Source organism: Phyllostomus hastatus, unplaced genomic scaffold (assembly GCF_019186645.2).
Source record: "Phyllostomus hastatus isolate PE091 unplaced genomic scaffold, TTU_PhHast_1.1 phas_contig_1, whole genome shotgun sequence".
NCBI classification, from domain to species: Eukaryota; Metazoa; Chordata; class Mammalia; order Chiroptera; family Phyllostomidae; genus Phyllostomus; species Phyllostomus hastatus.
The window spans coordinates 32,371,285-32,399,027 of NW_025333498.1; the positions used below are offsets into that span (position 1 = coordinate 32,371,285).

The 27,743-nt window shown below is 37.9% G+C and overlaps 2 non-coding genes and 1 pseudogene across 2 annotated transcripts; 1 reads left to right on the top strand and 2 right to left on the bottom strand.

The window, feature by feature from the left end:
- Nucleotides 1–501: 501 nt before the first annotated feature.
- On the top strand, nucleotides 502–572 carry TRNAG-GCC. Its single transcript has one exon. It is a non-coding gene; the product is annotated as a tRNA-Gly (tRNA).
- A 280-nt stretch (nucleotides 573–852) lies between these two features.
- TRNAA-CGC lies at nucleotides 853–924 on the bottom strand. Its single transcript has one exon. It is a non-coding gene; the product is annotated as a tRNA-Ala (tRNA).
- Nucleotides 925–2,826: 1,902 nt separating this feature from the next.
- LOC123813319 lies at nucleotides 2,827–4,002 on the bottom strand (annotated as a pseudogene).
- Nucleotides 4,003–27,743: the final 23,741 nt, after the last annotated feature.

Below are 27,743 nucleotides of genomic sequence, written 5' to 3' on the forward strand. Positions count from 1 at the left end.
AACACTTCGAAGTTCCCTGTTTGCATTACAGAGTTCCAATATACCCTTATAATTTGGTTCAAGATGTCCCAGTTCCCCTTCACTGCTCCTTTGTCACTAATGCCCATTCCTGACAAATATCATCGTGTATTTGTCTTAATAGCTAAAATGATAAAAAAAATAAAGGGGTGGGGTGTGGGGAAAAGCATTGTTATAAATTATCTAAATGTCTAAGATACAGCTAGGTAATTGTGTAGTCCTGTACATACATAACAAAATTTTAATTTGCCTTCTTCACCAAGGAGAGCTTCAGGAGAATCTCCTCATATAGTTCAACATAAAATTAATATGAGGTTTTCTGTAAATGTTAATGTTTTCTCAATATTTTGGATAATTATTTAATTAAGTATTACATTACTTCTCTAAAATTGAACATATAAATACTATGAAATTACAAAAATAGAACTACTCATATGAAAATATCTCTATTTGTAGTATGCGGAAAGTATCCACACATAGGGTGCATTGGTGGTTCAGTGGTAGAATTCTCGCCTGCCACGCGGGAGGCCCGGGTTCGATTCCCGGCCAATGCAGCTTGAGTCTTTTTGCACTTGCACATCCTGAGTGTTGAAAACAGGGTCATAAAGACAAGGAAATGTTTGTTTTATGCAGATGAATATGAATCAAGGCAAATTCCTGTTTTACTTTTACTTTGTGCAACCAAAAGTTCTTAGTTTCTAAGTCTCAGTATTGTTTTTCAGCCTCCCAGATTGTTTTGGGGAGACCTAGAGTATGTGAACAAAAATTATGTATGATAATTAGAATATATTGTGTTGTACGGTAAAAGCGGAAAAAAAATCCACAGTGGCTGGTTGGAGATGCCGGGGATTGAACCCGGGACCTCACACATGCGAAGCGCGCGCTCTACCACTGAGCTACATCCCCCAGCCAAAGTCCCCTCTTCTAGTATACACTTTCATCCAATTTATTTAGCACGAGTCAAATTTCTACATTAATTTCAAAATATTTACTTTACTTAGTGCTTATGCTATACATTTTTACCTTCCCTACCTCTTTCTGTAGCTGTTTACCATGGTGCATGTGGACACAGCGCAGCCAGCAGTCTGAGATGCAGCGAGGACAAACCAGCCTCTAAGCGCTCCTGCCTGGTGTTTGGAGTTCGGATAAGGAAAAATCTGGCACCTAAACCCGCCACGGGGTTCCGAGACCTAGGTGCGCGTAGCGCCCGCCAGAGCCAGACTCCTTGAGGTGGAGTTAACGGCGCAGGCGCAAGAGAGTCCGGGGATCTAGGTACCAGCTTCCCCTGACTTTGCAACTCCGAGGCCTGCCTGAGACTTAGTTTGCTGGACGCGCCGCAAGCACCGCACTGGGAGACCTGCTCTTGAAGCAGGGTGGTGGAGACCTTCTGTACGCACCTGAAAACTTTATAGGTTTATCTGTACAACCCCCATCCCCGAAATAAACCCTCATCCCCGAAAAAGGACGTGTTCACGCCAAATCCCCACCAAATTGGGGTATGTAGATATGATAACCAACTTTTGGAGATGCAAATGATTTCGCAACATGCTCTTCTTTTTCATGGAGCCCACATTGAAAGAAAGAAAATGATAGAGCCACTCTCTTTGTAGTTTAATTATACATAAATGGCGATGAAGTCAGGGCAGGGGACCTGATCAAGAAATATTTTTCTGTTTAATGTTTACATCTTGGATGCTCCTGACCGATTGATATGGTAGTAATGCAAGTCATTGAACACTTTTAATGTCCTGTGAAACCTCCTTGACCACTAATCGCACTCCTAGCCCCAGATGAAGAAATGAACTGTGCCTTCTTTCTCAGAAACAACTTCTCTCCAGTTGTTTGCCTGCTAGGTAAATCCCTGAGCTAATTTCCATTACAGTTAGATGAGGTGTGTTTGGCTCTTCCCCACGCTATTTAAAACTGATACCACCCCACACAAGAGAAGGCTAGGTGGTAGAAGCCTCAGACATCCTAATGGAAAGAACATGGGAGAGATTTGGTGTCAGGGAAGCTGGGTCAAAGTCACTTCCAACCGCCACGGATAAGGTTGACCTCAACAGGTGGCACAATAAAGGCCTAGAATTTCCACTCCCTTAGTGGCAGCAGAGCACCCCTCATAAATGAAATGGTCAGCAGGCCCAATGCCAGAGCAGAAAGCCAAAATTTCAAAAACTGGGTAAACCACAGCTTCACAATTAACTCCTACATTAACGATAAATGTTATGTTTGCTTACAGCAATTTAAACAAATAATAGCTCCTAATCAGATTTTGTTTTTAACTAGAATAAGCCATATGTTTAGCTAATAATACAATAATACAGAAGGTAAAAAATAAAGCCTTGTCATTGGACAGTCATTAAGGTGCTCTGCTCCAAGTCAGCGGTGGAGCCACCATGCTGGCCTTAAACTGTCTGTATTTGGATTTTATGAGAAAGAAATCAACTTTCTTTATGGTTAAGCCACTTTATTTAGAATCTCTCCTTTCCACAACAGAACCTAACTTCTAATTAATAAAAAGAATTATTATTTTTAGGACAAAAGTAAACATGCAGATGTCATGTTGTCATGTTTGGACCACCTATGTGGTCCAAACAGACATACTTTGATGAGAGACAGTATTGTCAGTTTTTTTTTCCTTGAGCTTTTATATTTTGAGTTTATTCTTCAATTAACTTTTAAAACACTAGCATAGTTGAATATTAAAACAAAAACAATAACAAGTAGTGAGCATATTATGATTATAGTCCTTCACTCATTCACTATGGTATATAAAATGCCAGCAGTGAGTGTTATTCACTGGCCCCATTAAGAGACCTGACCCTGAACACCACTCCTAGGATGATGTTCATCATCCTCATATGCTTCTCCATTGTAATGGCACTGTATTTCTTGATTTGGATCAAAGTCCACCAGTTCTACCTGGTCCATTTCATCAGTCTTTTCTACCTCCTTCCTTTCAGGTAGAAGTGAGTTTATCAGGAGACAGAAAGCCTTTCTCAGGAAAGTTTACGTTAAATTCAATGATCAGAAAACCATTTTCATAAGGTCTATGATAAATTGGCATGTCTTCATTTAGCACACACTTGATGTCTCCATGCTTGACAATCTCACCTGAATGAGAGGTGATGACTATGGTTTGGTTGCCAAGGGTATCTATTGGTTTTTAGAGGCCACACAATGCTTCAACCAGCTGTATGACCATACACATAAAAAGGTCTTCTCATTGAATGAAAACGATACGGTTCTTCTGATGGACCTAAAACAATGATAGTATCTCCTGACTCTAGTCATGGTTGTTGGTCTCCTTCACCACAGAATGTTATCTTCTGGCTATCTTTCATGACTTTGTCAATTTGAACTTCTAGAATTTTCTCTGAAACTATCTTCCTTCCATTGCAGCTTTTGCATCTATTTTTAGGACTGATCCATTCCCCAAAGACCCTGGCACCCCATGCACACAGACTGAATGTGCTGAAACATTCTTGGTCCTATCTGATGAATTATTATTTGTATACCAGTACCTTGGCAATTGGGACAGCAGTCTACTGCTCCTTTCTACTACCTCAGCATTCACATTTGTCACAAATCATATTCTTTTGCAGAGCTAGTTTTCTTATTGCACCATTGCATAAATCTTCTAAGGTTATTGAGAGCTGATGCACACCATTTTTACCTCTTTTCTCCCTCTGCATCCTTCCTCATCCTCCAAAAAACATCAACGATGTCCATGGGGCAACTAAAGCCACCACCTGTTCCACCTTCTTTAATTGTCCGTTCTCCTCCCTTATCAAATAATGTCCTTGTCCTTGCATCAGAGAGCACTTTGTAAGCTTGAGAAATCTGTTTAAACTTCTCTCTTTCATTTGGATTCTTATCAAGGTGCTACTTCAAGGCCTGCTTCCTGTAAGCCTTGTTCAATTCTTCCTGAGTGGCATTGGGTTTGACCCCCAAAGCATGATAATAATTGGTTGCTTTCACCATTTTTGACAGCTGGTGAACAGGCTGAGGCAGGTGTGGAGGGACAGGAAAGAGAATGTTGCTGTACAGCTCAGAAAGTCACCGCTCACCCACTTCTCACCAAGTGTTCTGGAAAGTTCCCAGTATTGTCAGTTTTATAACACAAGGCTAAGGCTCTCTCAGCACTGCCAATTAGGCTGGGCTCCGACAAGTCAGATGGCAGCCTGTGATTGTCCTGTTCACCAATTCTAGGTAAAGAAAGGATACAGAACTTTCTTGCTTATTTATCACCAAAAGAGAAAGGAAAATAAAGGCAATTGTACCTAGGAGATACTCTTTCTCAATAGTTCCTCTATATTTTAACTATCCTTAATTAATTAGAGGCAAATTAAGAGGAAAAAGGCAACATAGGTTTTCCCTGGATTCAGAGGTTTAGCTCCCAAAGATTGTACATCCTGTTCCTCTCCAATTCTAAGCTTTTGCTATTATGTTACAAAATCCTTAAAAAAGTGTGAGATAGATATAAATGTTAACTGGTATCCCAAATGCTCATATTTCTTGTCCCTCTTGACTAACAAAAATGATGCCAACTATGATATTATCCTTACTTAGTCAGGAAAATAAAGAGTTTCCCATGGATGTACAAAAAGGCAGAAAGGATAATAACATTTAGATAAATGTTGTGTGAGGCCCCCTCAAAATTCCATAGCTATGTAAATATATATGGTGAAAATATATAACACATATACATATATGCTTTAAGAACTCTATATACTTTATTTATGCAAAAATTTATAATATTAATTCAGTAATTTTGATTGGATAAATATTCACTAAATACTGATTGGAAATACAGATTAGAAGAGAAGAAGGTGTGTAAGATGATTTCCAGTATTCTGGCTTGAGTAAGTACATGCAGGATGGTGTCATTCAGTGAAATAGAAAACACTGGAGAGAGAGTGAACTTTACAGGTGCTCATTAATTCTATCTTTATTTTGTTCAATTTGAGGTCATTTATCTCTGCAATAGGAGATCTTAAATTGATACTTAGATGATAGATGTAAGGACAAGAAGGCAGGTTTGGCATTGAACTACATATTTAAGAAACATTGGTATAGAGAAAATAAAGCCATGAACTGGTGGGACTATTTAGGGAGAGAGCAGAGAATGAGACTAGAAAGAACGAAAAGTCTAGTTTTGAGGCACTCTAACATTTAAATGCCGAGAGAGAGGAGAATGAAAAGGAACAGTCAGGGAGACAGGAAGAAAACCAGAAGAATAAGGTTCCAGGGATGCCAGTGGGAAAAGAATGTTTCAAAGGGGAGATGAGTTTTAAAATACTGGCACCTGAGAAATCAGGTCAGATATCCAAGATTTAAAATGTCCATTAGTTTTAGTGACATGGAGGCATTGTTAACTTTAATAATAGTTATTTCACTACAAAATCAAATGTTAATTCTTCTAACACATGCTATGCAATTTTCAGTTATTCTCTGTGGGAGTTTTTCTGTCTTTTCTTCCAGTGAAAGAGCTATTTCATGCTCTTTACCTTTTAATACATACCTTAAAGAAATGATTTCTTTTGAAACAAATTCATCTGGAAATTAATGAGATCCAAGGAATGAAGAAAGAACAAGAGAAAAAAAAACTTTTAAATCACAGAATTTGCAAATAGGAAAGGCCTCTCTCTCTCTCTCTCAATACTAAAAAAATTACATTTGTTAATTTACTCATTCACTTACTCAATGAACATTATATAGTGTTGTCCATGCTTTGACTGTAGTTAAGGTCAAAAGGGGAAGATAGCTAAATATAAAGAAAGTAGCAATAGTACAATAAAGGCTATGGTAGAAGAAACTAATAGTTCCATGTGAGTACACAGGAGGAACACCAAACCTAGGTGATTAAGGAAGGTTCCTGAGGAGACTCGAAATATGAGTAGCAGTTAGCCTATTGAGGATGAATGAGGACATGGAGAATGAAGAAGAGCATTCTAAGCAAAAGAAACAGAACCCAAGAAGATCAAAGTGGCTTTAAAGGCCAAAATTACATTTAATGGGCATTATGTGCTATATTATGGAGTCAAAGAAGGAAGAATTGAAGCTGGAAAGTGGGCAAGCTTATAGATCTGTGAGAAAGCACATAGAGTCCTACGGAGAAGAACAACATGAAATTTTGTCTTTAGAAAAATTTGTCTACAGAACACATGGGAGGGGGCCCCAACAGGAGACAAGAAAAACACTGGAAGCTTCTTCTGGGCATTCAGCAAAGAATTGATGCAATCAGGCAAGAGATAACCATCTAGGGCTGCACTATTCAATATGGTAGCCACTAGCAACTGTATATTTAGATGTAGTTAATCCAAATGTAGAAGGTAAATATCCCATTAATATTTTTATCATGATTATATATTGAAATAACATTTCTGAATATATTGGGTTAAATAAAATAGATTGTTAAAATTAATTTCATTGTTTTTACTTTTTGTGGCTACTAAAAAATTTTAACATTTACACATGATTCACATTATTTTTCTATTGGACAACACTGATTTAGAGCCTTTGCACTGGAAATAAAGAAAACTTAATGAATAAAGAGATACTGAGGAAATAGATTTGACAGAAATGCATTTCAATTGGATATAGGGGACAAAGACAAAGAAGGGATAAAAGATGCTTCTGACTTGAGCAACTAAGTGTAAGAAAAAAATGGTAGATTGAAGAGCTCCTCAGGGTAAGAAAGGCATTTTTTGTTTTGTTTTGTTTGTATTTTAAGATAGAAGATTTGGTATGTCTGAATGAAAATATAAGGGAGTCATAACAGAGGGAAACAATAAAGATATGTGAAAAGTTACTGAATGGTCTTCCCTTAGTACAAAGGAGACACACCTACCCTACTGAAGCAAAAGAAAAGAAGGAAAAGATGAGTTGTGGAATGCAGGTAATTTTATAGATTTGGTGATAGTAATTGAAGATTTTCCTGTGAAAAATCCTATTTTTCTCTGCAAAGAAGAAAGTTCATCTAGTTGATTTCTTAGTCAAGTTATTATGTTTAAAGATTTGATAAAAGTGGAAAAACTGAAAAGAAGTTGGAAGAATTTCCAGGCTGCATTGAAGCCCAGATGAAGTTGGAGAGGGAAATGGAGAGAGTCACTGTTCCAGCAGAAGGCCAGAGAAAGGGGTGTCTGTGGCAAAAGGGCAATGGGGCCAGAAAGTCTGGGAATTCACAAAGGTCTGACTAAAGAAATGAACATAGAATCCAAGATTTTCCTGAAAGGAACTAAAGAGGAAAAGGTTGATCATGATTGAAGAATTCTTTGACTTCAAATGAGACAACTGTGATCAGTGGGATCTTTGGAATAAACATTTTGAAGACAGGGAATATTAGAGTGATGACATTGCCCTGGGAGTGGATAACTAAAGTAGAATGGAGGTAAGGTTAATAAAAGTGAGAAGATCAAGGGATTCATCGGCTTGAGAAGTTCATGGGGATATTAATCCACCTTAGGGAGATAGTGGGATCTGAGTGGAGCAGCCAGATACATGTCTTTAAGCAATGGACATGGGACAGGATTTGTGACTGGAGGAGTATACAAAGACATAACATAGTAAATATCTAATAAATATCAGTTGTTTTAACAGTTCACATGCAAATTAGTAAATGATCATAATTTCACATTAGAATAATGTTTTATCCTTTTTTCCACAAACACATGGAGGCACACTTTCTCAACACACACACACACACACACACACACACACACACACACACACACTCCATACACTTGCATATGCTCTCCAAGGCTGATATACATTAATCCAGTTTCTTTAGACAGGGAATTTCTTTGTTACAGGGAATTGGGGGAAATGTGTTAAATTGTACACTTTCTTTCTGTGGTGCAGGAAGAAAAAAGATGTACAGTTTCTTAGCATCATTAACAATAGAAACTTCATAAATGTGCTCAAACAATAGCTTCTAAAGGTTAGGGGCAAGCCATGCTGGTACATGCTGAGGAAGCATTTTTAAAGACAGATATTTATGGTGAAAAGAGTGCTGAACTAGGAGTCAGAAAACTTAGTATCCAAGCAGATTAGTGAGTTATCAGTTGGATGTTTTAGGCATGACATTTAACCTTGCTGAATCTTTACCTATAGAAGACAGTTCCTATAGTGACTTTTACAGTTCCTATAACTCAATAGGGTCTTTGTGAGAACTCAGTAAGAAAATATACAGGGGACTTCTGGCAAAAATGGAGGTATAGGTAGACATGCTTTGCCTCCTTGTGCAACCACAGAAAGAATTACAACTATATCTCAAAACAAATAACACAACCAGAACTGTCAGAAAATTAAGCTGGTTGGAAGTCTGACAACCAAGAATTTAAAGAAGCCACATTCATTCAGATGGGTGGGAGGGGTCAAGTCATGGAGATGAGCAGAGATACAGTGTGGTGTGGAGAGGTGACAGCAGCAACGAAGGAACAGGTGGTTCTACACCCATGTGTGGTGGATAAAAACTGGAAGGGAATACCAGTGGGGGTTGGGGTGGCAAAGGGGACTGCTGGATTTTCAGGAAAGTCCATTTAAAGGGTCCACATGGACTTAGAACATACACAAACCCACCTACTCTGATATTCACCAGCAAGGCAACAGTTGGAAGGGTGTTAGTCACATATTCAAAGTGGGTAAAATGACTGGAAATGGGGCAAGTGTCAGGCAAACCTCCAGAAGCCAGGCAGTGGCATTGTCCCCTCTCTCAGCCCTCCCCCAACACAGAGCCACAAAGCAGTGAAGCGGTGTGCCCCACTCTGGTTTTTACCAAAGGCTCTGCCCCACACAATTTACAGGTGCCTTTTCTAAGACAGGGAGTCGAAGCATCTTTACCTAATACACAGAACAAACACAGGGAGGAGGCCAAATTGAGTAGGCAAAGAAATATGGTCTAAATGAAAGAACAGAATAAAACCCCAGAAAAAGAAACAAGCAAAATAGAGATAACCAACCTATGAGATGCAGAGTTCAAAACACTGGTGATCAGGACGCTCAGAAAACTCATTGAGTATGGCAAAAAAAATCAGGGAAGAAATGAAGGTTACACTAAGTGAAATAAAGAAAAATCTATAGGGAACCAACAATGGAGAGGGTGAAGCTGAGAATCAAATCAACAATTTGGAACACAAGAAAGAAAAAAGCATTCAATCAGAACAACAGGAAGAAAAAAGATTTCAAAAAAAATGAGGATAAGCTTAGGAACTGCTGGCACAACTTTAAACATACCAATATCCAAATTATACAGATGCCAGAACAAGAAGAGGAAGAGCAAGAAACTGAAAACTTATTTGAAAAAATAATGAAAGAAAACTTCCCTAATTTAGTGAAGGAAATAGACATACAATTCCAGGAAGCTCAGAGAGCCCCAAACAAGTCAGACCCAAAGAGGGCCACACCAAGACACATCATAATTAAAAGGCCAAAGTTTAAAGATAAAGAGAGAATATTAAAAGCACCAAAAGAAAAGAAGACAGTTACCTACAAAGGAGTTCCCATAAGACTGTCAGCTGATTTCTCAAAGGAAATTTTGCAGGGAAGAAGGGATTAGAAAGAAGTATTCAAAGTGATGAAAAGCAAGGCCCTACATCTAAGATTACTCTATCTAGCACAGGTATCATTTACAATAGAAGGACAGATAAAGTGCTTCCCAAATAAGGTAAAGCTAAAGGATTTTATCACCATAAAGCCCTTTTATATGAAATGTTAAAGGAACTTATTTAAGAAAAAGAACCAAACTATAAACATTGAAAGGGCAACAAATTCACAACTATCAACAATTGAATCTAAAAAAAAGTACCAAACTAAGCAAACAACCAGAGCAGGAACAGAATCATAGATATGTAGATCATTTGGAGGGTTATCAGCTAGGAATGGGAAGGGCGAGAATGGGGGAAAGATGCAGGGATTAAAAAGCATAATTGGTAGGTACAAAATAGACAGGGGGATGTCAAGAATAGTACAGAAAATGGAGAAGCCAAAGAACTTATATGCATGACCCATAGACTTGATCTAAAGTGAGGGATTGCTGGAGGGAAGGGGGTACCAGGCTGATGGAGGCAAAAGGGGAAATTTTTTTGGAGAACTGTAATAGCATAATCAATAAAATATATTTTAAAACTAAATAAAAAAGAAAATATCCAGTAAGAAAAATTCTTTTGTGTCTCATTCAATGCTCATACAAGTTATCTAAGGGGACTCCTGTCATAGTTTCAGCAAATATTTATCATGGTTCCTAAAATACTGATAATACTCACATTCATAATGGGGAATTAAGAATTGGACCAAACTTATGATTTCTGAAGAACTGTTACACTTTTATTCATGATGGATTATTGTGAATATTTGTGGGGTTTTTTTTGTTATTTAGAGGAAGTACCAAAATATATCACCTTTTTAAATTTTCTTAAAAGTGTCAGCCTTGTATCATTTCACTGGAGTCACTTGAGATGTTTGTTTAAAATACAGTTGCCTGGACTTAGTTAGCATCTAGAAATTCTGCCCTTTGGGCTGAGACTTAAGAAACTGTATCCTATTTGACTCCACACACTAAAAATTTTTATAACCACTTTGTTGACATAGAATTTATATACCATATAACTCACCCATTTAAAATATACCACTTATTTGTTGTTGGCATATTCCCAAAGTTATGCAGCCATCACTATAAAATTTGAGCTCTGTTCAGTTATGTGAAAATTTTATAGAGGTTGAGAATGCTCTCTGGTCATTGTATATAGAATCTCATCCCAACTCTGAGTATAAAAATAAATGAAAGACAAAATCATTGTATGCCACCAGACTAGTCTGCTTCTGAGCACTGGGCACTTTCTGCTAAAAAAATTTCCTCTGTTTTACAAAAGTATTAGGAGATACTATAGAGAATGCAATTGCTGAATGGCCAAATGAACATGGGATTTTCCTTCTCCTTGAAAATTTGTAAGCCTTGGCCTTGTTTTCCCAGACTGTGGATCAGAAAGAATTTGTAAGGAAAAAGAATCATGATTATGCTAGTGTTCCCCAGCTACTCTTCAGTCCTGTGTTCTATCTAAAGGTCTTTTTCTCTTCTTAAGAATTCAGGATCAATGCAACTTCCTAATATCTTTAGAGAGGTATTTAAAGAGAGCATGTCTTTAATAGCTTATTGACATTTTCAGTTTGTCTGCTTCCTAGAACTCCATTGTTGGCTCAGTACCATCTCTGTTAAATTAGAGGGGAAAGACTTTTAAACAAAAACACTTCATTGTTCCCATAAACGGTAACATGAATGGTAGCGTAAATGGTAGGGTGTGAGCCTAAAACACCCAAGGCTTTAAAAGTAGTCATGAGTCTATTTAAACTGATTTTTAGATATTTTGCAAAGCAATTATCTTACTCTGTTAGAAAAAAAAATGCTCTGGAGCATCATATTGGGGAAGCTAGGTAAGTTTTCTGGTTTTCACAGAGGCTTTCTTATTAAGTTTATAGTGTGGTAACTTTCCTGAGCATCATATTTCACTGATGAGTATTATCGTATCATATACAACGAGGTATGTCCAGAAAGTATCCAGCCACATACTACAGAAAAATAGAGATATATACAGAAGAAGACACAAGATACAAGAAACAGTGTACATAAGACAATGATGCCTCAGTCCCCTTAAAAAGTAGGCATCTTGGAACCTCACGCAGTTCTCCCAATTGCCATCAGCTGCCTGGTCATATTTTCCTGAATCTCATTGATGGTCTGAAATCTCTCCCTTTCAAAGGAGATTTTAGTTTTGGGAAAAGCCACAAGTCACAGGGCACCAAATCTGGGCTGCAGGGAGACTGAGACACCTGGGTGATTTGATGTTTTCCCAAAAAACACTGCATGAAATATATGTGATGCATGAGCAGGCACATCATCATGATGAAACTGCCAATCACCAGTTGCCCATAGCTGTGGCCTTCTGAATCATCTGAATAGTTTCCATGGAGGAAGGTTAAAGCTTAATGCAAAATTTGATGCAGACTCGTTGCTCTACTTGCTCAGTAATTTTTAATGCGATTGTGACACAGTACATATGCTTACTCAGTAATACCGCTCCTAATGACTAGTAGTGAAGAAATCATTATTCACACATATGCATTCCAGTCTCCTCTCTTTTGCTGCCAAGTTACATGGATGTTGTGCAAACCATTCTTGTTGTATTAACAATGGTTGGACTTTTTCTGTGTCACATATATATATGACATACACACACATATGGCATACACACAGGCCTCGCTTCTTCTGTTGGAGCTAATATCACTCTAGGGACGTCATATCAACAACATCTGAGTTTAATTATGAGGATGAACAAAAAACCCCCACAAACTCTTATACAGAATTTAGACCAAACCTTTCTTTTTTTTAAATAGCTGAGAAAACCAAGGCTTAGAGAGATTTGGTAACTTTGAAACAGAACACACTTTTCTGCTTTCCTTAGAGTAGATAATCACAACTTTAGAGGAAGTAATGTTGAATTAAAGTTAAGAACTCAATTAAATATGATTTTCAGGGTGAAGCCCTAAAATTTGTAATGAAGTCCTAGCCTCTATCAATAGCCAAGTACTATATTTTCAAGATCATGCTATTAAAATGAAAGCGAAGTACAAGTTATGTGTTAAAATTGGTTATTTTTCATGATGTCAAAATAAAAACAGAGAGCAAGTTGTGCTTTAAGTTGGTTATTTTCCTCTGCTGTGTACGAAGATTGTCAGTTCAGTATAAAGCTCAGCTCAGACTGTGAGTGTTTTCAAGTTCCAGATACCTCTGTCGGGAAACATTGTTCAAGCCACTGCTAATACTGCTACATATAGTTCCTATCTCGGTTTAAAGCACAGGCCCCCACAACATTACCCTTGTTTATATGTCTTGAAGCAGCCCCTAGTTCCAGGAAATACTCTGTCATCATGCACTTGACAATTTTTGGTTGCCATCAACCACGTCACAAACTTAACACTCAGCTTTCCCAGTCAGTCTTTCCAGGGACCCAACTCACCTCTTTGTTTGGGTTTCCATACTGACATTTAGAAAAACAACAGCCACTTGACTCATAAAGCCCTTTCTCTATGTTCATACTAATTTTATTATTGACTTTCTCCTAAAAGCTCCAAAATATTTTAAGGACTTTTTTTTTCTTTTTTGCAAGAGTGAGCTTCCAACTTGTATTTTTTAAGTGCTTCCAAAATTTTTCTTAACATATGTTGCACGAAGTCTGTCCTATTAGCAGGAACCACTCCTCTTCCAAATAGCATAAAAATCCAAAGATTTAGCCTTTCAGAGAGCATTTCTAGGTGGTGCCATTAATTTGAGTTTTGTGTTTAGCTCAAATCAATTTGTTTAGATTAGGTTCTCCCATGTTGCTTTAATCATTAAAGATTATGAGTTTGTATCCATTTATGTAGCACTAAATTTGGTGTTGTATCTGGATGGGGACACATCCTTTGTACTTACTGGGGTAGTGAAAGGTTTTTTTAAAAAATGAACACAGTAGTGTAACGCTTGATCCTAATATTTTTGAACAGGTCTCTTTGCTTCTTCCTTCCACTCAGGAAAATCCCTCCCTCCCCCTCCCTCCTCCTTCCCTTCATTCCTTCCATTTAATCTTTACTCAAGAATTTATCCATTGATCCTACAGAGGGAGGGAGGGAGAGAGAGAAAAGATTGGTTGCCTCCTGCATCAAACCCACAACCCAGGTATGTGCACTGACCAAGAATCAAACCCACGGCCCTTTGGAGTATCATCATGAGATGATACTCCAGCCAAGGCAGAAAACTCTATTTAAAAATCATAGGATTTAATAAATATTTTTAGCAAATTAAGAATTTTAGAGAGGCATTACTGTATGTGATTAAGCATTTTGATGCTGGAATCAGATTACCTGGGACTGAATTTTAGTTTTGCTATTTCCTACCTGTGCAGCTTGAAGAAAGTTACTATCCTTTGTGTGCCTCCATTTCTAAGTGGGAATACCAAAGGCTAAATGGAAATTAAGTAGCAAACATATGTGAAGCACTTAGAACTGTGCCACAGAGAAACAATAAATGTTAGCTATTTCTCTATAATTGCATTACATACAATAAAATATATAGATGAGTTACCAGGTATACAGTTTCTGTAGAGTTTGAAGGCAAAGAATTTCGTATCCCCAGTATACATAAATAGGGTAATTCTGGGAGGAATTTGAGTTCCTTATTGTTCTGAATTATTACTTTCCTTACGTATTGCCTTGAATTTCATCTTGCATTGTAGAAAAATAATCCTATAATAGGAGGTATTTAAGAAGTTTTCTATGGCTGTTATTTGTGATTTTATTTAGTTTTGATATCCATTTCCTGATGGGGCTGGGGTTTGAATGAAACTTTTTCTAAATGATTTTGACTAATTCAAGATATCATGATCCTGGAATTCTTCCATAACAAAGGGATCAGAGAAACCTAGAGAAGTCTGCAGGAGAGCAATTTGAAAGAGGGTGGGAGGTTTGCTTGTTCTCACCCATGAAGAAGGCTGTTCATAACTTAACCAGATCTCTCACAGACTCACGGCAAGACCAGAAGCTGAAACAAACATTTTTTAGTATAATTTAGGATGTTTAATTTTTGATTTACCTTGTTTTGGTTGGGTAAAGGCAATGGCCCAACCATTATGCCAGTAGTTCCTGCTTACAAGACAGTTGTTGAAATACTCAAGCTACTCAAGACTTTACTTGCTCCTAAAGAAGTGGTCAGAGAACATGATTTAAAACTTCACCATTGGACAATGGAGATTATGTGGATTATGCTTTTCAATGGGGATAAAATATAGTGCATTTTACTGTAGAGGTATATGTGCCCGAGGATGTGAAGAAAATAGTGATGTCCTTAAAACTTCAGTGTCTAAATAATGATGAACACTCTCTCGGGCTATATAAATTCCAGTTCCTTACATTCTTTACCGGGGAATTTAGTAATTCCTTGTTTGCTCTAGTCCTCACATCTAGGTAAATCTCACCTTCCCGAGAAGGTTTCTGGACTTGCATTTCCTTCTCATCCCCCTGTGTACTCTATCAGGCATTGATTCAACTATGCTACAGCTTCTTCACAACAAGGACCTTAGCCCTGACCTCAAATCTAATCATATTATCAAATATGCTGTTTGCAGTGCCCTGGGTGGCATGGACAATGGCCCTTCCAAAGACAGATATCCTGTGTCCATTCAATTACAGCCCATGCTTCTAGATGAGAGGTTCACAACAAAAGCCAGAAGTCAAAACATCTGCTTTCCGAGGCACAGAGGAACGTTCAGTGATGGGAAGAAGGCCGTTGACTCCTAGCTTAAATGTACTCTTTGGTATAAATTCAAGCAAGCTACAGTGTACCCACACTCTGCCAACTGTTGGGCTAGGCACTGTAAGTATAGAAATCAATGATGCTTGACCTACTTCTAAAGACAGTACAGCCCATGAAAATGGTACTCTGAAAAAACAGGGTTAGGAGGAAACAAAGCAGCACTTGCAATTTCAATAGAAGACTTCTCCAAATGGAAAAAGAAGTGAAAAATTGAAATGATAATAAAATCAGCTAAAGTAGTTTCCCCCCCCTTTTTTTTGAGGGGGGGTGAGTGTGGGGTTGTAAACTGACCAAGCGGGACTGTGACAATGTCTATTCTCTGTACCAACAGCTAAAGTTCTATGTATGTCAGCTCCTACAAAAAGGGTAAACACTAGCCTTTATGGCTTTGACATTCTGAAATATGGAGGGTGAAAGTAGTTACATAGATTTACACAGATTTTAAAGTAAAAAATTTCCAGATAATTAAGTGATACAGCTTTTTACAGCCCTTTAATTTATAATCCCACTTGTGAATTATGGAAAAGCTGATTTTAAAATTAAGACAGCTCTTAATTAGGACAGATCATTAAGCAGGACCATCTGTATTTGATTCTAAGAACGCTTGATTATACCATTGTTCCATATTTCACCCTAATCTCAGAAATGTGTCAATATGAATGTTAAGGTAACTTGCTATTTATTATGTTTAGGCTATCAATAGCATATAAACCAAATTTGTCTACATTTATGATTTCAATAACTAAGGAAAAAAACAAGTCACAGAAGCAGCTAGGCAAGCTGTATAGAAAGGAACAAAAAGCCACCTTCACATGCCTGCAATATACCACTTTTTGAAAGACAATGGAGAAACAAACATCTAAATAGATTTAAAGGAAAAACAACTACAAACTTTTATACTTAAACAAGCTATCTTTCAGGCAAGAGGGCAAAGGAAGAACTCTTTTGATATGCATTGCCTCAGAAAATATCTTGTTCTGAAGTTATAATCTGATTAACTAGGAGGTGATTTAAAATTAAGATATCAAAAATACTAAAGTAGTGATATAAAAGAACTTGAATAGTTTTCCTTACTTAGTCTGGACTCCTCTCAATAATCCAGTCAAAAATGTGATATCAGATGAATTCTACAGTTTTGGAAAAATTTTAATATGCAATGATTCCCTAATCTGCTCCTTCCTCTTTTACTCATTTTTACTTCTCTTTTCCAGTTAGTTGAACATGAATGTTTATTTGCAAATCTGTACTTTCAAATTTACGTAAAACCTCTCTCCATATTTAGTGACAACATATAATAATATCTGTTGTTCTGTAGTTTTACCACTTGTTTATAATGGATAAAAACTTCTGGTTAATGATTATATTTGTTTGTCTCTGAACCTTGCACAAATCTCATTAAAATAATAAAGGAATAAAATATGGTATAACCCCACAGGAAGAAAAATAATGTGAGAAGAAATGATTGGAGAGAGAGGGTAAACAAGTTTGGAAGCAGGAAAGCAGATGGGTGAACACTGGGAAGGCTCAGGAGTGCAGCAGGTGTCTAGAAAGGTGTAGCAGGAGGAAAGACAGGGCGAGGGGGTGGCATGCAAAAGAGAAGCAAGCAAGAAAGAGAAATGTGATATGTTTGATGCTTTTCACCTCAGTGGGGCAATTTATTTTTTAATTAATATTAAGATTTTGAGGGGTAAATAAAATTAGATTTACAGAAAGTAAACACAACAACAACAAAAGCAGACAATAATTAACTCTGGAAAGCAAAGTTATAGAAGAAAGGGAGTGCAATCACACTAAGTTACATATTTATCTACAAAAATATTTATATGGACATGGCAGTATAAGTAACTTTTGTTGATTTCACCAAAAGTGGGGATAAACTAATATTTGGAGGGTGGGAGGGGAAGTAGAAGAGTACTAAATACTCATCTTCTAGAGTCGTGAGGTAATAAGCATTGTCCTAAATTAATAATGATAAATGTCAGTAAAAGCATTAAGAAACATGACAGTAGTGCCTAGAAATCAAAGATTAAAAGAATTAAATATGGTCATCTCTGGCAAGATGGACTAAGAGGAGTGGATCCACCAGGAGAAGTAGAGCAGAAGACTTCTGTTTCATATTTGTCTTCTTAAATTATATGGATATACTATAATACATTGACAAAATTAAAATAAAAATAGCTATGTTATTTATTAAGTTGCAAATCACACTAAAAGAATTATTAAATGTAAGCCCTGTTTTTCTCTTCCATAAAATAGAGCTACATACAGCAATAGTGGTCATTTTTATTGCTAGGAAGCTTGAGTTATGATTTTCTCCATCTTTAAAACTCATATTGATTACCTGAGTCATTTTTTTAATTGGGAAAGACTAATAAACCATCCAGTAGTAAATATTATGTGTCATCTAAGACAAATGAGTATTTCTTTGTTAATTATGCTTAAAACACAAGTATAAATATATTTACCTCAACTATATAAAACAAATATTTGATGTATACAGAAAAATAGAAATGGCATCTCAATGAGATTTCTATTTTTCTCTTCATTTGTTTATTTGCTCATTCCTTTCTTCCTTCACCTTTCCCATTCCTTTTTATTGTACACTTCTGTATTTTTCCATTTTAAAAACTTGATTATTTCTCTTAAAATAAAAAAATACACATAGTTTAAGGCTCAATTTAAAATAAAATACAAAAATACAAAATTTTGTATATAACATTGTATAACATTATACATATATGTATAATATACACACATAAGTGAATGACAATGATAATACACTTAATTTTAATGATGGTTATCTTCTCTGGTGGGATAAGAACCTTTTTTCTCCCTTCTAACTTTCTCTATTTTGCACACTTCAGTAACAATATTTTAGTGCTTCTAAGTATTAAGTAAATAACATTTCCCTTAAAGACATTGTTAGTATATAGCTTCTTTTATTTTACCCAAACTGCTTTAACCCCCAGGCAGTAAGGGTCTGTGAAGGGGGCTTCTGTATACAGGCAGCCAGCAGCAAATAGGCTATAAGGGGAATTGTGGTAATTTCTACAGCTTTAATTCTCTTACCCAATGTGTGGCATACTTTTGGTTTTGATGGGATTTATAGCATCTCCAGCATGGAGCACTGGTCCCGGTGTGTTAAATTGATTAGGGTGATCCCATTTCCTTTAGCTCGGCATTGGTTTAGGAACACACTAACTCAGGGCTGACCCAGCCAACGCTTGGCATTCCCTGGCTGTAGTCATTAGTTTATGAGTGGTCCAGTCTCCTTAGGGATGGAATTTTGTTTCTGGTTTCAGGAACAGCATTCTCTCACACTATGTGGATCCTGCCAGCCATCTTGAGATACTAGCCCAGAGGCAAAACCAAAACACAGAGGGGAGAACAGAAAGAATCACTGAGCCATAGTCATGATTAAACAGTACTTGATGGCCACCACACATCTAGACTTTTCACTTATTTGAAATAATAGATCACCTTTATTGTCTAAGCAGAAGGAGTTAAACTTTGCAAACAAGAGTGTTTCTTATGTGTTAGGCATATTATACATGTTATTTCATTTAGTCTGCTCAAAACAATGCTGCTACATTTTATTACTCTTATTTTAAAGTCAGAAAGTTAATGGGGGAAAGAAGGGAAAGGATTGTCAAGGACCATATATAAAGGACCTATGGACAAAGCCAAAGAGGGTTAGGATTGAGGGTGGGACGTGCGGGTGGGGGGAGGGAAGTGGAGACAATTGTGCTTGAACAACAATAAAAAAATAAAATATAAAAAATATGTTTGGTAGCAAAAAAAAAAAACAATAAAGTCAGAAAACTAGTGATAGTGATGTTGGTAAATGACCCTATGTCAAAACCCAGCAATAATTTTACTAATTTTTATTTTGCTAAGGACATTTTTTAAAAGTACCATGTTTTGTCACAATGGTTTCATAAAAGGAATAACATTCTAGTAATTGCTTCAGATGGCCGTGGTCTGAGAACAAAAGCCAGTCCCTCTCAAGAAAGGATGTTGCCATTGTAACATTAGGATTTTTCATGTAGATGGGTGAAAGCTCCATCATGGGTGTGTGTTGGGCCAGCTAGGTCAAAAGTTATATTCTGATTTAGCAGGACTTGAGTAACATCTGGAAACAGGGTTTTGCAAAGTACTCCAGGTAATTCTGAGTTACCACAATGGAGAACTACTCTTCTGGGAGGCATAGATATGTTTCAAGTGGAACAGGTCCCTGTTGCCTGCTTCTCCCCCAGATTTCTTTCCTGTCCTCAACCTGCTTCTATTTGCCCTTCAGTCTATACTCCTCTGCTAGGCATGAATCATGCCTATTCTGGCCCTCAGTTCTAATAACATTATTTCTCTTTCTCGTGTTGCTTTACTGATTACCTGGCTCCATTTTGACTACTGCTTTCTTATTCAAAACATCCCAGAGAAGAAAGAAGCACTTCTCTATGAGTCATTCATCACAAATTCACAGAAAGGAAACACTGACATGACTATTCCCAAAGACCTCTCACCTCAGATACTTACTCTAGAAGGTGAGCAGTAATTCATCCTGATTCAAATCAACTTACAATTGCAACTTTCCTCAATAATTTTATCTGACTATATTATATTCTTTGGGGAAAAAAGATTAAACCACAATTTGAAAATAGATTAGATTCCTATAGTCTGAGGATAATGATGATGATAATATGATCCAGCTCCCTAAATAACTGTACAATAGTTGCCACTTTCTATGTTTCTTCTCCCAGTTTCCAAGATCAAAGATTCACTGTGTTGATTGCTAGAGCTCAGCTATTGCTTAATTTCCCCTCTTTCTCTTATTTACTCTTTGTTTCTCTCTCTCCTCTGCACCTTGTTTCTACCATGGACACTTCTGGCATCCACCCATCCCTGACTCTGCTAATGTTTCCAAAGTGAAAAACATTGGTTATGTTGGTCTGTCAATACCCAGTAAGCTGCATTCCTATTGGGCAGTTTTTGGCTCAAGTACTCGTTACCTGCTCTAACAAATAGTGATCGAGGTAGGAGGATTGCTTTCATTCCAACCACTCAACTTCTTTCCTCCAGAGGTTTTAGCAGAGGAAGTACAGCTGGCAAGTCCTCTGAGACTCCATACCCCATTGAGTACAATCTGGTTTAGCAAACAGCTGAAAGATCCCCAAGCAAGATTTAGCTGGGAAGAGAGAGAGAGAAAGATATCCTAGGTAAGGACTGTTCTCAAAAATAGAGAGATGACAGTATTGTCCTTGAAATGTTTAGATTTTCTGAAACACTTATGGAGGAAAAGCCTAGTCTGGTATTTATTGGCAACTTTAACAATCCCAGAATGAGAGGACTTGATTTCCTGCTTCCACACTGCCTTCATGACATGGTTCCTATCAGCCTTTGCAGTGACTTCTCTCACTATTGTACACATACAGAATGCCCAGCTCCAGTACTGTGGTTCTCTGATTTTTCCATATACTTGCAGAGCAGCTCTCACTGCCTCTCATCCTTTCCTGACTTTGTTCTCCTGGCCATCTTCTACTTGAATTCAAGATTCAAAATAAGCAGGATCTCCCACATGAAACCTCATGAGAGTTCTTGGTAGACTTCTGTGGGAGGCACTATTCCTTGCCATGCAAAGCCATTCCCCCTTTTGGCCCAAATGAAGCCCATAATTTGTTCAGAAATCAAACAAAAATCCCTAGTTCTTAGGAAAGGTGGCTCCAATAACTGGTCTAAGCACTGTCATGGGACCAACTTTGTAGCCAGTAAGATATATGGAGAAGTCTATCGAAGGGTTTCAAGGAAGAGTTTTCTCTCCTTAATAAGAGGACAGTATACCAGCAGAAACTCCCTTACCCATATCACCTACTTTTTGCCTACTTTTTGGATACTTTTTTTTTTGGCTAGGATAAGTGTGCCAGAACATTTCTGTGTGGCAGTTATCACTTGACTATGAGGGGAAGGCCAGCAGAATTGCCGAGGCAGCAGCCCAAATGTCATTGACCCAGTGAACCCAACTCTGCTGAAACCACTGTTAGTTGATTATTTTGTTGCTTGTAGCTGAAAGCATTCCTCCTCTGTGTGAATAAATCAATTGTGGAAGTGTCCCTGTCATCTCCTCAGAATAATTTCTACCTGAGAGTGAAAACATCTTCACTCTTTAAGCAGTACTATATTATTGATAATAGGAAAGCATCTATAATTGGGTATGTTTGGATGCATACTTACTATGCAGTTAAAAGTAAGGCAGCTACCATGGCCATAAGATCTCATGCTATCAATGGGTGGCATAGATTAATACTGACCAGACAAATTGTCCTTACAGTGTGCCTCAATACAGAAATACAAGAAGGAAAATTTGGGGCTCAGGAGAAATAAAAAAATTCTTGGTCAAATGATTTTCAAATTCTCCCAATAAGAAGAACAAACCTCACATTATAGGAGCCAAAAATCATCTATCATCAGCTATATATGTTTCTTGGTCTATATTATTTCTGTCCCAGACACTGGAAGTCTGGACTTCTCCCAGAGAAGAGAACTGTCATCCTGTCACATGATTGCAATTGGCAAGTCTTACCAAGAAACTTTGGCAGATTCTTAGAACAGGACTAACATATGTTTTATATATGTGTGGGTAGGTGTATATATAGCCATCCATCTACATACATATATGTATACTTATTTATTTATAAGCCTTAGTTAAAGTTAGAAAAATTAATTTAGATGCATATGTATAAGTCACACAAATTAGCACCAGTTTTAGAGGAATTAGTATAACCCTAAAAGAAATCATTCTGATTTTTTAAAGTAAAAATGCCAATGCAAATTTTAAAAGTAGAACATCATGTTAGTTAATAACTTTTATCTTTAGGTTATTGCTCATTTGTGTCAGTGATTCACTCACTCATTCAAAGTCTTTATGAAACCAACTACACAGACAGATAAGATACAAAAACAAAGTCCTTTCCCTTGAGAATCCTATGGTCTAGTAGTAGCCAGAAAAAAAACAGAAAATAGTTCATTCCTTCAATTATTTAAAAAATCATATTAAGGCACTCTGTGTCTGTCACATGTGATGATAATAAAGAGATGAAAAGACAAAGAAGTTACCTGCTTTCATAGAGCTAATGCAATATTGGGGGGAACAGTAAACAGATACCATCTCTCTCTCTCTCTCTCTCTCTGTCTCTCTCTCTCTCTCTCTCTCTCTCTATATATATATATATACATACACACACACACATATATAACATATATATATGTATATATATCTATATCTGATATATATATATATATATATATATATATATATATATATAACAGAGTGATACATGCAATGCAGAGACTTCAAATAGAATGATATGATAAAGAGTAATTGTGTGACATTTTTAAATGAGCGGTGGGAAAGACTCCTCTGAGAAAACATTTCAGTGGAGATCCATGAGGCCATTGGAAGAGGATGTAAGGTGAGGTGGGAGTCTTTTCCTGCTGTTGATGCTGTTGTTATTGTTGCAGTTGTAGTTGTTGGTGTGTGTTTAAGAGTTACTAGAGGGGTTCATGACAAAGAGAGTAATTGAGCATAGAAATGATGATTTAGGAGAGGGTGAGGAGGTAATTGAGAAACCAAGTCCATGAGAAGGTGAGGGAGAATGGAATCCAGAGCAAAACTAGAGGGGTATGTCGCTGATGGCAACAGAGACACTTGCTCTAGGATAAAACTAGGCAGTCAGAGAACAGGTATAGAGTGAGGTGAGTGGACAATTTTAGGTTGGAAGGGTGAGGGAATTCTTATTTTATGACTTCCATTTTCTCAATGATTTATGAAACAACATTATAAGCAGAGAGTGAAAGCAGTTAGGGGATATAAGGAGTAAAGACAAGATGTGAAATATCATTTTGGAAAATGGGAATGCAAAAGTCCAACAGAAATAATAAGATTGCTCTTGGCCTCTGTGATGGTTAATTTTATGTCAACTTGACTGGATGCCCAGCTATTTGGTTAAACGTTATCCTGGGTGTGTCTGTGAGGGTGTTTTTGGATAAGGACAGCATTTGAATCTGTAGGCTGAGTGAAGCAGACTGTCCTCCCCAGTGTAGGTGGGCTCACCCAATCCTTTGAAGGCCTGAGTAGAACAAAAGGTTGAAGAAGGAAAAATTCCCTCTTTGCCTGACTGTCATGGAGCTGGGACAAGGGTCTTCTTCTGACTTCAGACTTGGACTCATACTAAAACTTATACCATTGGCTTTCTTGGTTCATAGCCCTCTGGGCATGCACTGAAACTATATCATTTGCTCTCCTGGGTCTGCAGCTTGGTGACTGCAGACGTGAGATTTCTCAGACTCCATAACTGCATGAGCTAATTCATTATAATAAATTTATCTATCTATCTATCTATCATCTATCTCTCACCTATTGGTCCATTTCTCTGAAAAGTTCTGACTAACATAACTACCCATTTGAGATGTATAGCAAAATTTAAAGTGCTTCTGGCCAGCATAGTTATTGCATCTTCATCAATCTTTGTTTGTTTTAGTGCATGGGAATTACTGATTGTAACCAGGGTTGTAGCTCAGCCAGGTAAATGAGGTGGCAGAGAGAAAGGAATAAAGGGTATTGTCAAAGAGTGTCTAATAATGTATCACAGAATCAAAGGTGGGTATAGAGGGAAGACCGGACCTGAGGAGGGCAGACAGACAATGATACAATAACAAACTCAACAGATTGGAAAGTCTTAATAAAGTCAAAATGTTGCTTGTGTACATGTATCTGATTTAGTGAGCTATTAGGTGACATGAGTCAGAGTGGCATTCTTGAACTCAGGATTTGAAGATGACAGATTCATTGATGATCCCAAGGTCAAAAGTACGGTATGAGAAGGTGGCTAAAGGTGGGTGAAGAAACATATTATTTTATTGTAAGGTGGGGAGGTCCAGAAACTTAGAGTCTAAGGTACTAGATGTATCATTTATGTAGGTTTTTAAATCAGTAAGAAAGAAGTCTGTGAGAATAATGGCAGCATAGTAAAAAAGGTAATAAGTCAGGGGCTAACATTATCGAATAAGAAGGTAACTGAGTTATTTGGATGGCAACAACAAGGAGGAGGAGGAGATGACAAAGTCTGGCATCATGAACTTCAAAGAGCTGGGAATTTGGAAGGATGAGGGAGGAGAATAGATTTGGAAGCGGCTGTGGACAGCTAGGAGAACAGCCACTCCAGGCTCAGACCTGTCGTTAGGTAGAATGTTAAAGAAAAAAAAGCATATACTGACTATGACATAAGAGAAATTATTTCAAGAGGATACATCCAAGTTTTACTCAGAGTAAGAGAGCAAAAGGAACATGCAGAGATGAAGTTAAGGATGCAGACATGTGTGCTGCTGATGAACTGTTAGCTTCAGGTAGTAGAGAGCAAGGGATCAGAATGGCAGCAGAAGGGAAAGGACAGGTCAGCTGAGTGGATGTGCAGTCAGTATGAGGATGAATGTCTAGCTGTGGGTCAGCAAACTTTTCTATAAAGAGCCATATAGTAAATATTTTAAGTTTGACAGTCCAAATGCTGTTGGTCACAACTACTCAGTTTTGCTGTTTTAATGTGAAAACAGCTATAGACCACAAGTATAAAAATGGGTATGATTGTGTTTCCATAAAACTATACTTACAAAAATAGGCAGTGAGCTGGATTTGGCTTATGGGTAATAAAAAAAGTAACAAAATGAGCTTGAGCTTCTGATGATGAGTAAGGTAAGACACAGAAATGTGGGTGAATGAGTGTTTGATAGTTTCCAGGAGAAGGGGGAGAATCAGTTTACCATGGAAGATGTCATGCTTCCAAGTGTCTATTGGCTCCTGCAGCTCCCAGATGTGGCAGCCAGGAATGAGAGAAGACCTTGATATAAAACTACTGTGATGGGGCAAGGAGAATCATTTTGGTGAGAACATCTGCCTTTGAGTGTCTGAAATGTAATACAGAATGCAAATGGCTCTCATTTCCCCGGGCCTAGAGGCTTGGGACTACCTCTTTTCCAGGATGCCCAGTGTTGTTGATCCCTTTGAGTTGACTCCAATTCAAGAAGAAATGGTGGCGGGGAGGTGGGGATAAGGCTTCATATAAATGGGAACACACTGAGATTCTAAAGAAAGAAGACACAAACACTGGTAAATATGGGAATGGGCAAGGTTTTCTTATTCTACTCATGTATACATCCCAAGATTCAGTCACATCAGGTATCTCCAATGTTTAAAAAAGATTCAACACTTTCCAATCAAGCAGCCTTTTAGATTTTGTTAAACATCAAATTGTGTATTTGAGGCCTTGGTGTCTTGTATCAGGCTCATTTAGAGTCACTCACCAGTCACTCATTATGTGAGCAACTTGAGCTCAATATATAGAAATAATTTTAAAAGATCCCCGGGTTGAGTTCATTGCAAATTCTAAGTAAACTCTGTACCCAGAAATGGTCTCTTAGATGCTCATTTTTAATGAATCCCAAACAAGAGGTTTTCACCCTCATTTCTAAAAGATTTTTACCTCACAGCTCTAATTTACCCTACAGAACTGGACTTTATTGGTGCTATTGTTGTTTTGTTGGTATTATTAAAATATTCCCCAAGTGTTTAAATTATTCCATGATAATAAACCAGGTAGCATTTTATAGGGAGATATTAATTCTCTAAGACCCCAGGAGAGTAATTTGTTTATTTTGCTAGTAATCTGAAGGCATTTAATGTGCTTCTTGATAGTGAATTAGGACCTGGGATACTGGTTTATTGCTTATAACTTGTGAAGTTTCTGTTATATGATGACAAAAAGATGGACCTGTCTTTTAAGAGAATGCTTTGTTTGATCTTACTGAAAAAAAAAAAAAACAGAAAAAATGGTTTGATTCAATTAAAGTACATTGGTATGAAAATCCTTTTTTCTGTATTTAAACTATTTCCTCCTTATTATAAATACATATTTTAATCAATGATATGTTTATCTCCTCATTTTTGCAGCCTCCCTGTGTTTTTTCCTATGTATTAAGTAGAGCTTTTATGTCTCTCAGGCTTGGTAGAGTGTCCTCATGTAGTAGGTGTCTTGCAGAGTCCAATGGCACAGCCTCTGCTATTATCCAAGCTGAGAGATGCACCTGCTATGTGGGCTGTACACCCTCCTTTTGTAATTGACCCTGGATCATTGTTGGCACATCAGTGGGAGGGATTCATCCAGGCTTATGAGCTGCAACCACTGGCTGTGACGACTGATCACCATCCTCCAGCCACCTGGGAGAATCAGCTGTGCAAGGGCCCACTCCAGAGAAGGACTTCTTCCAGCAGAGCTTTAGTGATCACTGAGTCCACCCCTTGAATGTGTTGTTTGTGGAGGTCATTGGGTGGTAGTACTTGGATGTGGCCTGAAGCTGTCCACTGGGTACACTGGCTCTGGGACCTCATGGGAGGGGCAGGCCAAGGTCAGCCTCTGTCTGCGTGGGGCCAACTGGCGTAAGTTACAAAGCGATCTTCAGATAGCTGCTACTTGTACTTTGCTTGGAGGTGCCCAGGCAAGGCCAAACTATGAACCAAGGCTGGCTACTGCTACTTCCAGGCCTGGGGCCTCTTAGCAAGACTTACAGGGCTCACTGAGACCAGATGCTGCTTATTTGAGAGAATTCAGGAAAATGTGATGCATGGGCCAAGACAAGCCATTTATATGGAGAAGTCACTGGAAACAGCTTGGATGGACTTGAAAGTTGGATGGGTAGGGCTTTGGGAATCACCAGGGTGGGGCAAACAGCATGAGCCAGGTTGATGGAGTCTCAGATATGGCACCCACCTGCTGGCTCTGTTGTGTGTGTGTGGGTGGTAGGTCTCAGGAGAAAAGCAATGGACTCTTCCAGCACTTCTGTTGGGAGAAAACTACCCTTCCAACCCTCACCCTGATGCCAGACAATTCAGTCCCTTCCGTATGTCTCTAGTGCCTTTCAAGCTGAGAGGGAGTGAGTACAAGTAAGTCCATGTATGGGCCCTTACAGAGGAACTTCCTGGGACTCCAGAAGTTTGTCTTCTTCAGCCTCAATCCCTGCTGGTTTTTACCACCAGAAGTTATGGAGACTTCTCTTTCTGGCCCTGGAACCCTGGGCAAGGGGTCCTTGTGTGGGGCTGGAATCCTGTGCCTTGGGGGGGGGTCCTACAAAGCTGAGATATCCCTCTTGATTTTTATCCCCCACACATAGGTGTGGGACCATCCCATTCCATATCTCCACCCTTCCCACCATTTTTGACATGGTTTCTTTAATTCTGTAGTTGTAGGACTTCTATTCAGCTCAATTTCTGGTAGTTCTGAATGATGATTGTTCTATAGTTTAGCTGCAGTTATGATGTAGTTGGAGGAGGTGAGCCTTGTTT